This window comes from Rosa chinensis, chromosome 3 (assembly GCF_002994745.2).
Source record: "Rosa chinensis cultivar Old Blush chromosome 3, RchiOBHm-V2, whole genome shotgun sequence".
Classification (NCBI taxonomy): Eukaryota; Viridiplantae; Streptophyta; class Magnoliopsida; order Rosales; family Rosaceae; genus Rosa; species Rosa chinensis.
The window spans coordinates 15,356,780-15,371,931 of record NC_037090.1 but is presented as its reverse complement, the minus strand read 5'-3'; the positions used below and the strand labels follow the sequence as shown (position 1 = coordinate 15,371,931).

The 15,152-nt window shown below is 38.5% G+C and overlaps 1 long non-coding RNA gene across 1 annotated transcript; it reads left to right on the top strand.

The window, feature by feature from the left end:
• Positions 1-729: 729 nt before the first annotated feature.
• On the top strand, positions 730-3,900 carry LOC112191783. Its single transcript, XR_002933123.2, has 3 exons — positions 730-884; positions 2,995-3,074; positions 3,163-3,900. It is a non-coding gene; the product is annotated as an uncharacterized LOC112191783 (long non-coding RNA).
• The last annotated feature ends 11,252 nt before the right edge of the window (positions 3,901-15,152 follow it).

Below are 15,152 nucleotides of genomic sequence, written 5' to 3'. Positions count from 1 at the left end.
AATGACTGTATACTTCGTCTGAAGTTCAGATCTACTCCCCCAGAATGGAGTCAGAAGGCAAACGGAGAAGTTGAATATATTCCTCCCTATCACTATGTCAGAATCATTCAAAGGAAATACCTTCAACCAGCTTGTGTACCATTCAATGGTCAACCAAATTCAAGCATTCCTTGGATGAAGGCTATGGCTTTGGAATACATAAAAAAGATCATCTCTGAAGACATCAGCAACACCTTCCTGGCAGCAGGAGAAAAAATAATGATCACTGCCTACGATCATCCAGACGTAGTCAGCAGTGACTTGTTCCTATCTCTCACCAGAAAAGAGATAGATTCAACGATGGCATGCATGCGATGGGTAGAAAAGCTTGAAATTGACAACCACTACAAGATGTATGTTGATACTGACGTTGAAGACAATGCTACTACTGCTAGAATGGCCCAGGCAGACAACAGCTCATTTGTCTTTGGCTACCATTCAGAAACAGACGAGAACATGTAGCATCACGGGTGAAGTAAGGGTGACTTTTCCAAACAAACACAGTAGCATCTTTTGACTTTTAAGCAAAAGAGAACAGCTAATGCTACTTTTTCAAAGAAGGAATAGGAGAAGCACTTCACCTACCAGACTACTTTTCACCTAAAAGCTTTTGTCTTTCTCTATCCGACCTCCACCAGCAGGAGCACTCAGAAAAGCAAAAGTTTAGAAAGCTGTTCTGTATATTTCTTGTTTTGAATTCTAGTTTGAGGTCCGCTCTCTATATAAAGAGCTTTTAGTTTCAGTTGTAAGGCATCAGAAAATTGAGAGAAGAGTCTTCACTCAAGAAGTACGAGAGCCATAGTAGCAGTGTGTTTTATTTCAGCAATAGTGTGCTCTCATTACAAGTAAGTATCTGATCTCATTCTCATGGATAACTAAACAGCTTTGTGCTGTTTATCTAAGAATGAAGCTCTGAATTTCTAGCATGTATTTCTGTTGAATAAATAAGGGAATACCCACCCATGTTTGTCAAAAGTAGCAGAACCAATGAACTTTATCTATCACTATTCAGTTTGCATTATATCTGTCATTATCTCTTAAACCTTGTCTTCCATCCTTCACCATCCACTTCCTATATGCATCTGAAGTTTGAAAAGTTTTTTTTCACCAGAAAAAACTCAGTTTTAAAACCAAGATTGAGACAAGCAGCAGTGATTCCACATGTTAAAGTATCCGCTAGGCAGGAAGCCGTTAGGAGAAAAACTTAGGAATGTTAAAGGCTAGTCTTGTTTTCAACCTTGCTTTATAACAAAAGTTTCGAAGGTGAACAAAAACTCTAAAACTCAAGATAACACGTAGGAACAACCCTTTTTGGTCTTTTCCTAAGCAAATAGTAAAATACGAAAAAGTTGGTGCATTTGGGAACAATACATAGGATTTTTGGGCAAAAGGGAATTACCCCTTAAGTTAACTCAAAGAGCAACTGTGATAGGTCCACTTGAACAAATTATAGAACTGGAACATTAAATTAATCCTAATGTAGGATAGGTAAATAAAATACATCAATCCTAAATTCCTAACATTACAAATCAACTAATAACATTCATGAGTCAAATGCACGTTTCTAAGCCGACAAAAATAAAAAATAAAACACGTTTCTAAGCCTAATGAAATTATTGGAAATTATTCTATAATCTCTGATTATTATTAGGTCGACTTAGGCCTAATGCACGTTCATTTGAAAACCACACATATTAAGTAAACTTGATTGTTTTTACATCCCATCATTTACTGACCACTCACGAAAGACTTCAAATTCTCCTGTTTTCGAGACTATTATCCAAGTGTTGAGAAATGTGATGGCTTTCTCTTCATTCTTTGTTTATGGTTTTTTGATAAATAAGACTTGTTTCACGTGCTTCAAAGATGCTTGATTTGAAGTGCATTTTTTGTTAATCAATGTATATTAGAATACATGGTTTTAATAGATGGTTTTAATAGACTTTTGTTACTATTGCGAGATGTTATCCTGATGCTTATTGTAATATGAGATTTAGGCTTATGTCTCCTTATGTATTCTACAGTTTTATTAATCAAGATTTGAGGGCAGCCGCACTAGTTTTTTTTTTTTTTAATGTTTAATTTGGATGAGTTTATCTGAAAAGCCTCGATATTGTAAAGAATGATTTGCACTGGTTTATAGGATTAAGAGTTTAATTTTCTTCGAAACTGTTAAAAAAATTTTGAAATTTTTTTTTAGTTTGACCTGAACAATATAAAGAAAAAGGAGTGAAATTCACACTCTCTATTTTACAATCCACAAACTATGTTTTCTTTTTTAATAACTTAAATTTTTGTTTTTAGTAACTAAATTTTGTCTTTTTATAAGAATTTCAATTAAAAAGAAAAAAAAAGTATGGATTATAAAATGGGGACAAATGGGGAGTGTGGATTTCACTCCAATAACAAAAGTACATTCGGAACTAGTTTGTATAAATGCTGCCCACAAATTTATCGAAATTTTAATAAGCACTCGAAATTTTGGTAGAAATTAAAATTTTAAAATGAAGGTTTTGTCATTACCTTTTTTTTTTAATATATATTAAGTGCTTTGTTGGATCTAGTAGAGGAAAGTTTTTCTTCTCTAATAGGCAAGTCACTAGACAATTCTACGCAATCAATTAGTCTCAAACTTTGTTGTTTGTACATAGTTTTTGTAGAGAGTGTTGGTGTTATTTCAAGATGTTCTCTTTATGCTTATTGTAATATGAGGTTCAGGCTCTACGTCCCCCCTTGTATTCTTCAATTTCATTAATAAAGGTTTGAGAGCAGCCGCACTAGCTCTATTTAAAAAAAAAAAAAATACATTTCTCCTAACATCAGATATTGTTATAATAACTCTTTTGCATGTCCTCGAATTCAAATTTATACATTTGAATTTACATTTCCTATCATTATTTATATAATTGGATCATCCACATGTGGATTTTGAAATAATTTTTTTTCTTGGTATAGTTTGGAAGCAATATGGTGGATCAACATCGATTGGACATCAAAATTAAAAATGAATCAAAGATCGACTAGTGCTCTTATTGGTAAATACATCCAATCATAAGCCAAAGCCAAAATGTGTAGAATTGCTTTTCACAATTCCCATCTTCCTCACATGCTTTGTTACTGTAGGTGATGCCGTGATTGCTACTTTTTCGACCTTGTGGCGTGGTTTCCTCCACGCTTCTCACCGACAATACAATCACGGGTCGCTACAATCACTAAGCCTTTATAAATAAACATCTTCGCCAACAAGAAATCTCCAAATCAATCTGCGACCAAGCAACCTTTTCATTCATCCCTTCCATTTTGAAGCGAGAAGCTAGTGCTTCTTTCCTCATCATTGCTGCCTTCATTAGCTGAGAGCTGAGAGTGAAAAAACGTACACACTACAGAGTCACTCAAATCCATCTTTCATAATCTTTGAAGCCGCTGAGAGCAGAGAACAAGGCTTTTGTTCGATTTAAATGGCAGAGAAGATGAGATTCTTGGGTTCTTGGATTGAAGTTGCCCCTGCCATTCTAATACGTCCCCATAAGACTTCAACTTCTCCTGACTTGGAGACGATTACTGAAGAGTTGGAGCTCGAGGCAGAAGACCATGACCAGAAGCCCGCCAATTGAATTTTTGTTAACTTATAACTCCATTAGATTGTGCCACCACGTCACGATCTAACAAGCTAGAGTGAAAAGTTATAATTGAAAATCATGCTTTAGCAATAGTGTGTTCTTGGCATGGAAGAACCTGAATAAAACTAGGGATTGACATGGTTTGATAATGTTATACGTGTTAGGGGGTCACTGGCTAAATTTCATGTATCATTTGAAATTTGCATGTGCCATAATTTAGTATCCGTAAAGCATGCGTTTAGAATAAGTCTGAATTTTTCATATGAACACATTTATTATATAAATTTTCTTGCTTTTCATCTTTGACAATCGTAAAACAAAAAAATTCATCAAAGATTTTGAAATTCTGTCGATTGGAACACATCCTAAAAATCATGATTTTACCAATGGTGAGATTAAGAAACATAACCATTTGAATAGAAATGAGGTTTTGCTTGATTTGACACTTTAGGAGGTGTCAAGAGGGCACCTATAGAATGCAACGACATGTTGAAATATGTTAAATCTTGTTAACACTAATTTCTTCTTAAAATTGTAATGTACCATAAACTCACCATTTTTAGAGTTTTAGAATGTGTTCCAATTGATGGAACACCAAAACCTCATTTGAATCTTTATAAAAGAATTTCATTGTTTTCTAACTTAGCAAAATTGTAAAGAAAAATTTCACGATAATTTTTGAGTTCATTCAGTTAGAGAAGTGTTTGAAAATCATTATTGAGGGTGAAAAAATTTTGGTGAGAAAAGAAGAACTTGCGATTTTGGCCTAAACTCGTGTAATAGTCCATAATTTTGGGTAGAAACTATAGTGTAAGAGAAGCATTTTTTTTTTCCCCCGAGAAAGTTTTGAGATCTAGTTTCCACAAAGTTGGAGCATGAATTATAGTTAGTTTATAATTTTTTTTTCACTTAAGAATAAGTAGAGCTTAATTAACATACTGTTGTAGTAAATAGGTAAATGTCTATATCATGGAGTATGCACTTGAGAAGTGGAGAATGTGTGGTTTGTATGGAATGCACATTGAGAGGTAGAGAAATTGAGTAACAAATATACTAATGTATGTAGGGCAATTTACACTACTTTGTAACCCTATATAAACCCCCTCAATATGAGAGGAATACTCACCAATTCACTCTTCAGTTTCTCTGAAACACGTTATCAGCACGAAATTGCTCTAGAAATTAGAATCGAAATCGATAAGAGTAGAGAAAGTTCATGATCCGAACAAGGTCATTTTACCAACCTTACAAGAAACCCCCAAATCCTATCACATATCAAAGCCCTTGATCCCAGAAGCTCAGAACCGGTCTCAGAACCTCCAAAACCGGCCAAAAACAGCCTGAACCGGCCTCTGGAATTCCTGAACCGCTGCCGAACCGCTGCCGAGCAGCTGCCGAGACCCCTGCACACCATCTGCCGAGACCTGCCGAGCAGCTGCCGAGAGCCCTGCACACCACCTGCCGAGAGCCCTGCACACCATCTGCCGAGACCTGCTGAGCAGCTGCCGAGAGCCCTGCACACCACCTGCCGAGAGCCCTGCACACCATCTGCCGAGACCTGCCGAGCAGCTGCCGAGAGCCCTGCAGACCCCCTGCCGAGCCCCCCTGCCGAGCACCTGCCGAGCACCTGCCGAGCATCTGCCGAGCCATTTTCCGGCCACTTTTCCGGCAACTTTTCCGGCCACTTTTCCGGCAACTTTCCGGACACTTTTCCGGCGATTTTCAAGACACTTTTCCGGCGACTTTCCGGACACTTTTTCCGGTCAATTCTTAAGGTAAACTTTTCTAAAAGTTCCCGTTTTTGAAGTTTTTATTACTTTTCTCTTCTTTTCACGGGGACTTCCAACATCCCTTATTCTACCCCCCCTTTCTTCTTCATAGGGGAGACCAAAAGGCCGAACTGTGGGGGTTCGTGCTCACTCCAAGCTTGGAGCTTGTAGAGTCCTCCAAACTTAGAATTTGTTGAGAAGAAAACAATCGACCACATACATCATTGTTTCGATTTAATCCAAAACCCCTCTTGGAATCAAGATTTTCTTGGAAGCGACTACGCTCAGAAAATCCCTAATTTCTTGAAAGCGATTACGCTCAGAAAGTTTATAGTTTTTCGTGGCAGCCTTTTTTCGCTCCGAAACTAACCCTATTTTCTTGTTGTTCTTCAGGATGAGTAACCTGAACAAGTTGAGCTTCAACCCACTAGGGACAACAGGCGCAGGATACCACAAGTGGATCCGTGATGTGCGCCAGCATCTTAAGGCTGATGGGATCCTGAGTACGATCCAAGAGCCAAGTCAGGACGTGCTTACTCCTCAACAAGCTCTTGCTTTTGAAGCAAATAGAGCAAAGAGAGAGGCTAATGAAGCAAAAGCCATCATTCTCATGACAAGGCACATGAATGACGCGCTCCAAAATGAGTACCTCAATGAGGAAGACCCAAGAAAGCTATGGGTAGAACTCGAGCAGCGTTTTGGCAACGTCCGTGATTCCCTGCTTCCCGACTTAGAAGAGAGATGGCAAAGCCTCCGCTTCTGTGATTTCAAGACAGTTCTTGACTACAATTCGGAAGCACTTCGTATCAAGTCTATGATGGAATTCTGTGGACATCAAATCACTGATACGATGTTGATCGAGAAAACTCTCTCTACCTTCCCTGTCTCTGCATTAATGATAGCTAAAAACTATCGAATTGATATCAATGCTAGACGCATCACAAGATTTCATGAGCTAATTGGTGTCATGAACGTAGCTGAAAAGCACGACAACATACTTGTGAAGAACTATAACTCTAGACCCGTGGGAACCAAGTCAATTCCGGAGTCTAATTATAGTCGCACCTCCAAGAGAGGACGCAAGGAGCGAAACCCTAAAAGTAGGGATAATTATGGACGTTCAGGTCCATATTTTCGCCCTAAAGAGGAAGGAAACCGCCAAGATAGGCGTGCACGGAACCGTGGAGGTAAACGTGTGAAGAGAGAGCGAGGCCAAGCCTCCGGTTATGGTGGTAACACCACCAATGGAAACAACCGTTTTCAAAGTGCTCCTAAAGCACCTCGATCAAGGGAACCTGACCATAATGATGCTTGTCTCCGATGTGGACTACCTGGACATTGGGCAAGGGCATGTAAAGCATCCCAGAATGTTGCAAACGCGTACAAAATGTATCGTGAAGCAAGGGAGGCAAATTACATGGAACAAGAAGATCAAGATGGCAATCTCGATCTAAGGGTGGAAGACGACAAAAATCAAAACCCAGAAACTGGCGATTTTGATTAAGTCTTTCATTTTCCAAGAGATGTAGGCAATCGCCACATTATCCTATAGTAGATGCCAATGGGATTAATCTTTCTTAGTAGGCGTACTCAATGTAATTGTGATGTCTAGGAAGGTTTTGAGATAATTGGTACTTAAGCGAGCCTTTGCTCCACCAACATCTCTCTACTCACCTGGTCACCTTTGCATTGGAATTACCGAAATAAGTTAGACGACTACCATTGCTTTGCATTAACTAAGTTTCTTGGATTACGCTTTCTTTGATGAAATAAATGATGATGTAATTCCGTTTGGCTTATTAATAAAAGTTGAGTTCTTTCCTTTATGACTCCTTTTTAATTACGAGCTTTTCTCTTAAGGAATGGATGAACTACAATGTCTCGCAGATAGTGCGACTACGCACACCATTCTATGACATAGGCAATTATTCTTGGAGATGTTGCCTACATATTCCACTGTGACTACGATGGCTGGGCCATCAGGTTTAGTTCAAGGACATGGAATGGCCCAATTCTTATTGCCAAATGGCACCTTGATTAAAGTCACTGAAGCTCTCTATGCTCCTAAGGCAAATCGAACTTTATTGAGTTTTAAAGATTTAAGAGCCAACGGATTCCATGCGGAAACGCATACTGAGAACGGAAAAGAGTTCCTTTGCATTACCTCTAATGATTGCGGATGAAAGCGCATCTTAGAGAAACTTATGTGTCAATCTAGTGGACTTTACGTCACTACAATTCGACCAATTGAATCCAATAATGTCATAAGAGAAGATCTCTTGGATTCTGACACATATTGGCTTTGGCATGACCGACTAGGGCACCCTGGTCGTGATATGATGCTCCGTATACTAAAGACTTCACATGGACATCCATTCTTCAGAGTGAGAAGAAGCAAGAATCGAGAATTGATTCCTGGACTTAACAAGACCGCAACAATTGCAGCATCTGGTGCTGCAGCCGTCTTGGGGCGCCATAGGGCTGCCCAAGTCCCATGTAATGACACCAACCATGAGCATAACGCCATGATTGTTCCTCCCAATGGCTACAATACCATAGAAGGAGATGTAGTCACACATTTTGCTTCTAATAGCGCTACAGACGCTCAGGCCCAACCAAAATCCTCATTGGTTGCTTCTAAGGCCCCTCGCTCATTTTGCAAAGCCTGTTCCTTCGGGAAATTAGGACCGAGACCATCCTACGCAAAGGATCCTAAAATACTCATTCCGTTCTTACAGAGAATCCAAGGGGATATCTGTGGACCAATTCAACCATCATGCGGACCTTTCAAATACTTTATGGAATTGGTTGATGCGTCGACACGCTGGTCACATGTCGCGCTGTTGTCCACTCGAAATGCTGCTTATGCTAAACTCCTAGGCCAGATTATCCGTCTACGGGCTCACTACCCTGACCATCCAATTAAGTCAATTCGACTTGATAATGCTGGGGAGTTTACATCGAAAACATTCGATGACTATTGCATGTCACTGGGGATTGATGTAGAACATCCAGTTCCCCATGTTCATACCCAAAATGGTCTCGCAGAAGCTGCTATCAAACGACTACAAATGATAGCACGGACATTGGTAATGCACACTAATCTTCCTGTTTCTGCTTGGGGATATGCAATATTACATGCAGCAACGCTAATTCGTCTACGACCCACTGCAACCCAATCTTACTCTGCGTTACAGCTAGTGACTGGGTACGAGCCTGATATCTCGCACTTACGCATTTTTGGGTGTACTATTTATGTGCCTATTACGCCGCCACAGCGTACTAAGATGGGTCCACAACGACGAATGAGCATTTATGTTGGATATGAATCTCCAACTATCGTCCGCTATCTTGAACCCTTGACAGGCGATCTCTTTACCGCTAGATTTGCGGATTGTCACTTTGATGAGACAGTCTTCCCATCATTAGGGGGAGATAAGAACACAAATGTTCAACAGGAACGACAGGAATTGTCGTGGTCTGTCCCCACTATGTCTCATCTCGATCCCCATACCGCACAGTCCGAACTTGAAGTGCGAAGAATAATCGAGCTCCAGAACGTAGCAGACACTCTGCCTGATGCGTTTTCTGATGTTGCTAAAGTGACGAGATCACACATACCTGCTGCAAACGTGCCTGCAAGGATTGATGTCCCGAATAATGGACATAACGCCACTCCTATAACGCCAGGAGATGGCACCATTGCTCAACATGGCAATAATGTGGCATCTATGGCTGCAGGTCCCGCAAGGAAGCGCGGTAGACCGATTGGTTCGAAGGATACTCGCCCTAGAAAAAGAGCGAATGAGGCACAAATAAATTCTTTGATCATCGATACTCAAAATCCATCCCATGAGAATGTTCCGGATTATGGTTATGTCCAAGAGACATCATTGGGGGACGCCTCAGTGTCAGAACCTATCCATGAGAACATAGAGATCTCTGTAAATTACACTAGTGTACATGGGACGTGGGAAAGAAACTCCATCATCATTGATGATGTATTCGCGTATTCAGTGGCGCGTGAGATTATTGAGACCGATGACATCGAACCACGCTCCGTTGATGAATGTCAACGTAGAGCTGATTGGCCAAAATGGAAAGATGCGATCCAGGCAGAACTTGATTCTCTAACGAAAAGAAAGGTATTTGGCAAAATTGTACCAATACCACCCAACACCAAACCAGTTGGTCACAAATGGGTATTCGTTAGAAAGCGTAATGAGAAAAACGAGATTGTGAGATACAAAGCTCGTCTCGTGGCGCAAGGCTTCTCACAACGCCCTGGAATCGACTACGAGGAGACCTACTCTCCCGTAATGGACGTTATTACATTCCGCTACCTTGTCAGTTTGGTAGTTTCCGAAAAACTGAACATGCAGCTTATGGATGTGGTTACTGCATATCTATATGGGGATCTAGATACGGAGATATACATGAATATTCCAGATGGAATTCAACTACCCAAATCAAGTGGCTCTAATCCAAGGAGCGCGTTTGCAATTAGATTGAAACGCTCACTATATGGATTAAAACAATCCGGACGGATGTGGTATAACCGTCTAAGTGACTACTTGATTGGTAAGGGATATGTCAATAACGAACTATGCCCATGTGTGTTCATAAAAAGGACAAGTTCCGGATTTTCAATAGTAGCGGTTTATGTCGATGACATGAACATAATTGGCACCCTTAAAGAGTTAAGGGAAACCGCTGAACACTTGAAATCCGAGTTTGAGATGAAAGATCTTGGGAAAACACGGTTTTGCCTCGGTTTAGAACTTGAGCACCGTAGAGATGGTATCCTGATTCATCAATCAGCTTATACCCAAAAGATGCTTAGGCGTTTCAACACTGACAAAATTAAGCCTTCAAGCACCCCAATGGTCGTCCGTAGTCTTGATCCAAAGAAGGATCCATTTCGTCCAAAAGATGACGATGAAGAAGTGCTAGAGGCAGAAGTGCCCTACCTAAGTGCAATAGGTGCATTATTGTACTTAGCACAATGCACGAGACCAGACATCTCATTCGCTGTGAACTTGCTAGCTAGATATAGCTCTGCGCCAACACGACGCCATTGGACTGGTGTTAAAGATATCTTTCGATACCTAAGTAGTACGATCGATATGGGCTTGTTCTATCCCTACAGAAAGAAGATGGATTCGGACCCATCAAGTGTCAGGAATGCCACACATGGTGGATCGCGTTCCCTCTCCCCATCCCAAAACGATATAAGTGTTTTGGAAGGTTTTGCTGATGCTGGGTACCTCTCTGACCCACACAAAGGTCGCTCCCAAACTGGTTATGTTTTCACCATGGGAAAAACCGCGATATCTTGGAGGTCTACAAAGCAGACCCTAGTCGCTACCTCTTCAAATCATGCAGAGATTATTGCTCTTCACGAAGCAGTTCGTGAATGTATATGGCTTCGATCCATAGTTACGCATGTTCGAAGCAATTGTGGTTTGAAGTCTACCACAGATGAGCCAACGAGCATTTATGAAGATAATGCTGCTTGCATTGAACAAATGAAGCAAGGTTACATCAAAGGCGACAACACCAAGCACATATCGCCCAAATTCTTCTACAATCAGCAACAACAGAAGCTCCTCAAGATCAAAGTGAACCAGGTTCGATCTGAGGACAATGTGGCAGACTTGTTCACTAAATCATTGCCCAAATCCACGTTCGAGAAACATGTGGCAAGAATTGGCTTGCGGAAATTATCTGAACTCCCATGATCGTTGTCATCAGGGGGAGGCACAGACATCAGGGGGAGATGTCTACATGTTCGTCTCAAAAGCGTGAAGGGTGTGTTGTGCTCTTTTTCCCTTTCGACCGAGGTTATTTTTATCCCACTGGGTTTTTGTTACTCGGCAAGGTTTTTAATGAGGCAACAAGAGAAGCACCATGTTATCCAGAAACAAACTCCACACTCAACGCGCGTTGTGCTCTTTTTCTCCTTCGACCAAGGTTGTTTTTCCCACAGGGTTTTATTACTTGGCAAGGTTTTTAACGAGGCAAATTAGAAGCGCACCTCCAAGACAATACTACTGACATGAAATATCCAAGGGGGAGTGTTGTAGTAAATAGGTAAATGTCTATATCATGGAGTATGCACTTGAGAAGTGGAGAATGTGTGGTTTGTATGGAATGCACATTGAGAGGTAGAGAAATTGAGTAACAAATATACTAATGTATGTAGGGCAATTTACACTACTTTGTAACCCTATATAAACCCCCTCAATATGAGAGGAATACTCACCAATTCACTCTTCAGTTTCTCTGAAACACATACCAGGTTATAAAATTATAGTCTTGGGAACATTAATGACTAAGATGATAACATGTAACATTAATATATCAGGTGCATGGTAAAACTTCTGGTCATTTACCTACGAAAGACTTCAAATTCAATTTTTCGATGCGGAGACAATTCAATGAAGAAAGTATTGAGATAAGCCATAACTATTTTATGGTTTCCTCTTACTTTTTGTTTATGGAACCTTAATGGGTAAGACGTGAATTTGTAATTAGTCTCAAATTTGTTCTTTCTTCTTCTTTCACTAAAAAAAAAAAATTAATTCCGACCAACCTAGACGCTGCCCAAACTAATCGAGGTGGTTGGTCATCACCTAGTACTTACAGCAGGGCCTAGGGGGCTGGTCAGGGAGAGTTTTAGCACACTGATCATACTATTGGTAACATTAGTGGAAGATTACTCTCTATTCAACATATATTTTATGTAAAATATGTTTGGACAGTTATATCACCAGTTAAATTGTTGGAAAATTGCTCTATTTTGATCGGTCATGACATTAATAACTTTCAACATAGCCGGGCTTGTATCCAGTGCTTCTTTAAATGCGTCATAGCATCCTTCCGTGTCATTGCTCAGTTTATTTTCTGATGCCTTAGTGCATCTCGTATTGTTTTTATTATTTTTTAATTTAAAGTCTCTTTTATATCTTTTTGTCATAATATTTCTTATCAATATGGAGATGTCAGATTTACTAAAAAAAAAAAAAAACTAGTCATGTGTAAATCAGTTTTTTTTTTAATGTCATAATCCATTTACCCAAATTTGAGCTAGACTAGCCCCACTTACCCAAACATCTAATGAGATCGCCAATTTGCCAAATAAATTATATATCTTTTGCCACAATACGTGATTAATTTTTTTTTTTATAAAAAATTTATTGTTTTTTTGTTGTTATTTTTAAGATAATTTTGCCCTCTATCTCTTTGTCACTTAGAGAGAGAGAAGTCATCGAATATTTCGTCGGACTCCGACGGCGTCCAATTTATTGCCTCATAATAAAACCCAATAAATTTAATTGTCCCCAATAATAATTTATTGCATTTTATTAGGGGTAATAAAAGTTCCCAGCGACCTCCTTGGGGACCTCTGACAACCTTCAGACTGGTAACTGAAGCCCGACGTCCTATTTTATTGCCCATAATAATACTCAATAAACTTTTATTGCCGCTCAATAAAAATTTATTGGGTTTTATTGGAGGGTAATAAAAGTCTCTAGTGACCTCTCCAATGACTAGTGATCGGTGATCAGAGTGCGGCGTCTGGTTTTATTGTCCCCTAATAATATCTAACAAATTTTTATTTTCCCCAAATAAAAGCCAATAAACTTTTATTGCCCTTCAATAAAAATTTATTGATTTTTATTGGAGGATTGATTTTTATTGGAGGGGTCATAAAAGTCTCTGGCAACCTCTCCAATGATGTATAAGATCTCCGACGACCTCTTTGGAGACATTCGGCAACAAGTTAACTGGTGATCGAAGCCCCGCGGCTGGTGAACGAATCCATGGGACTGGTGACCGGAGTCTTACGAAGTCTCTAATGACTTTTTAATTATTTGGAGGCCAAATTTGTCTTTTTACATTTAAATAGGGTATGCGGGCACACAAATATTTTAGTGGAGTAAGTAGCCATTTGTTGGGTCTAAATTGGTTAAATGGTCAAGAGTCCTATATTTCATGGGTAAATCAAAAGTTACTGTTTTATTTTTTCTAATTATATATACTGTAATATTAAACTGTATGTATTATCACGTAAATAAATATATTTTTCGGTTATATAAATATATAAAATTTGAGTTTACACCTGATATCACTCTTTTCCTCGTCTTCAGGTATTTCAATGTATACATTTGGATTTTCATCTCATATGTAACTGCAGTACTGGATCATTCACATGCAGTTTTTGAGTCAAAACATTACTTGGCTAATTAGGTTGACCACATAAACTAAGGAGTGAACATGAGTCTATTTAAAAAAAAAAAAAAATAATGCTATTGAAATACCAAATGGAGAAGATGAGTTTCATTTAACGTTAAAATCTTCTCCAAATATTGCTTTTCTTTCTAAACTGTAAACCCTTGTGCATTCTTCAATAAAATTTCTTTAGCAAAATTCATAGGAATTCAAAGCAAGCTATGAGGATCGATCAACAACAAAAAGTGATCTTGTTTTATAGTTTATCTATCCAATTTCAATTTGAAATCTGAATAGTACGATAGTTGGTAAGTATTGAGATTTGATCTAATTTTTATTTAATCTCTGATTAGGTGGTATATAATTTTGTTTTAGTTTTCTAATCCAAAGAGTTCGATAATTAATTATGAGTAATTAGATTTCGATTGTGTTATTGTTTAGTTGTTTACTAAATCCCCAGTCATGCATGGGTTTGTCCTCCTTTTGGTATGTATTCGAAGCTTTGAATAAACCGTTGAGCAAGCTGGGTCTGACTCGTCTGAGCTGTTCGGGTTCGACCATTCTGAGTTCACCACCTGAATCAGTAAGCCGCTGCTTCTTGTTCCATATTCCTGGAGTTTAAAGTCGAATCGTACCATAAACCGAACAAAAGTAATTGAAATACAATACCCATCGTCGAATGCCTATGGGTACTAAAAAAATCCAGTACTCATATTTGAATCCATATGAATTTTACTGAAGAATGAACCCAATTTGGAAGAGAGGGATTTTTGGATTTGGGTGTTAGACGTTAAATGAGTCTTATTCTCCATTTTTAGTGTTTCAACAACTTATACATATAAAATAATTTTTTTTTTAAATGGACAGATGTTGATCTGTTAGTGGCTATGGTCAGCCTAAGCGCTCTAGTTATAGCGAAGTAATGTCCTCCGGGATAGGGCAATGATATAGGGCCTCAATGAGGCCTAAGATTTATGGCCTCAAATCCTAGGTGTCATGCCATGTAAGCAAATACTAATTTTATTTTCAATTTCACATAATATATCTTGCCACATCATACTATTGCAACACCAACTTTACCCTTTTATATTTCCTTTTAGATGTTAGGGGTGAATCAATTACATTAATGAATTTAATTAGGTGACGAAAAAAAAAATCTGCTATTAATTATGTATTAATTTAAGAGACATGTCTACAAATTCTTTAACCAATATTTTTCTTCATTTATTTAAATTCTTTCCTATAATTTTTCTTTCCAAATATCATAAATATATTGAATTAGGTGTCAAGAAATTGGCAATTACTTTATTGATTAATTTCATCAAAAAAAAAAATAGCATTAATAAATTGAATTTGAAAAATACATATGTCTAAATTAAGAGGTAAGAAAAAAATTTCATGTTAGTAGCATTCATTAATTATCATCTACAATCTAAATATAAGGAAAATAAACAAACAGAAAATAATAAACTACAATATAATGTTTAAA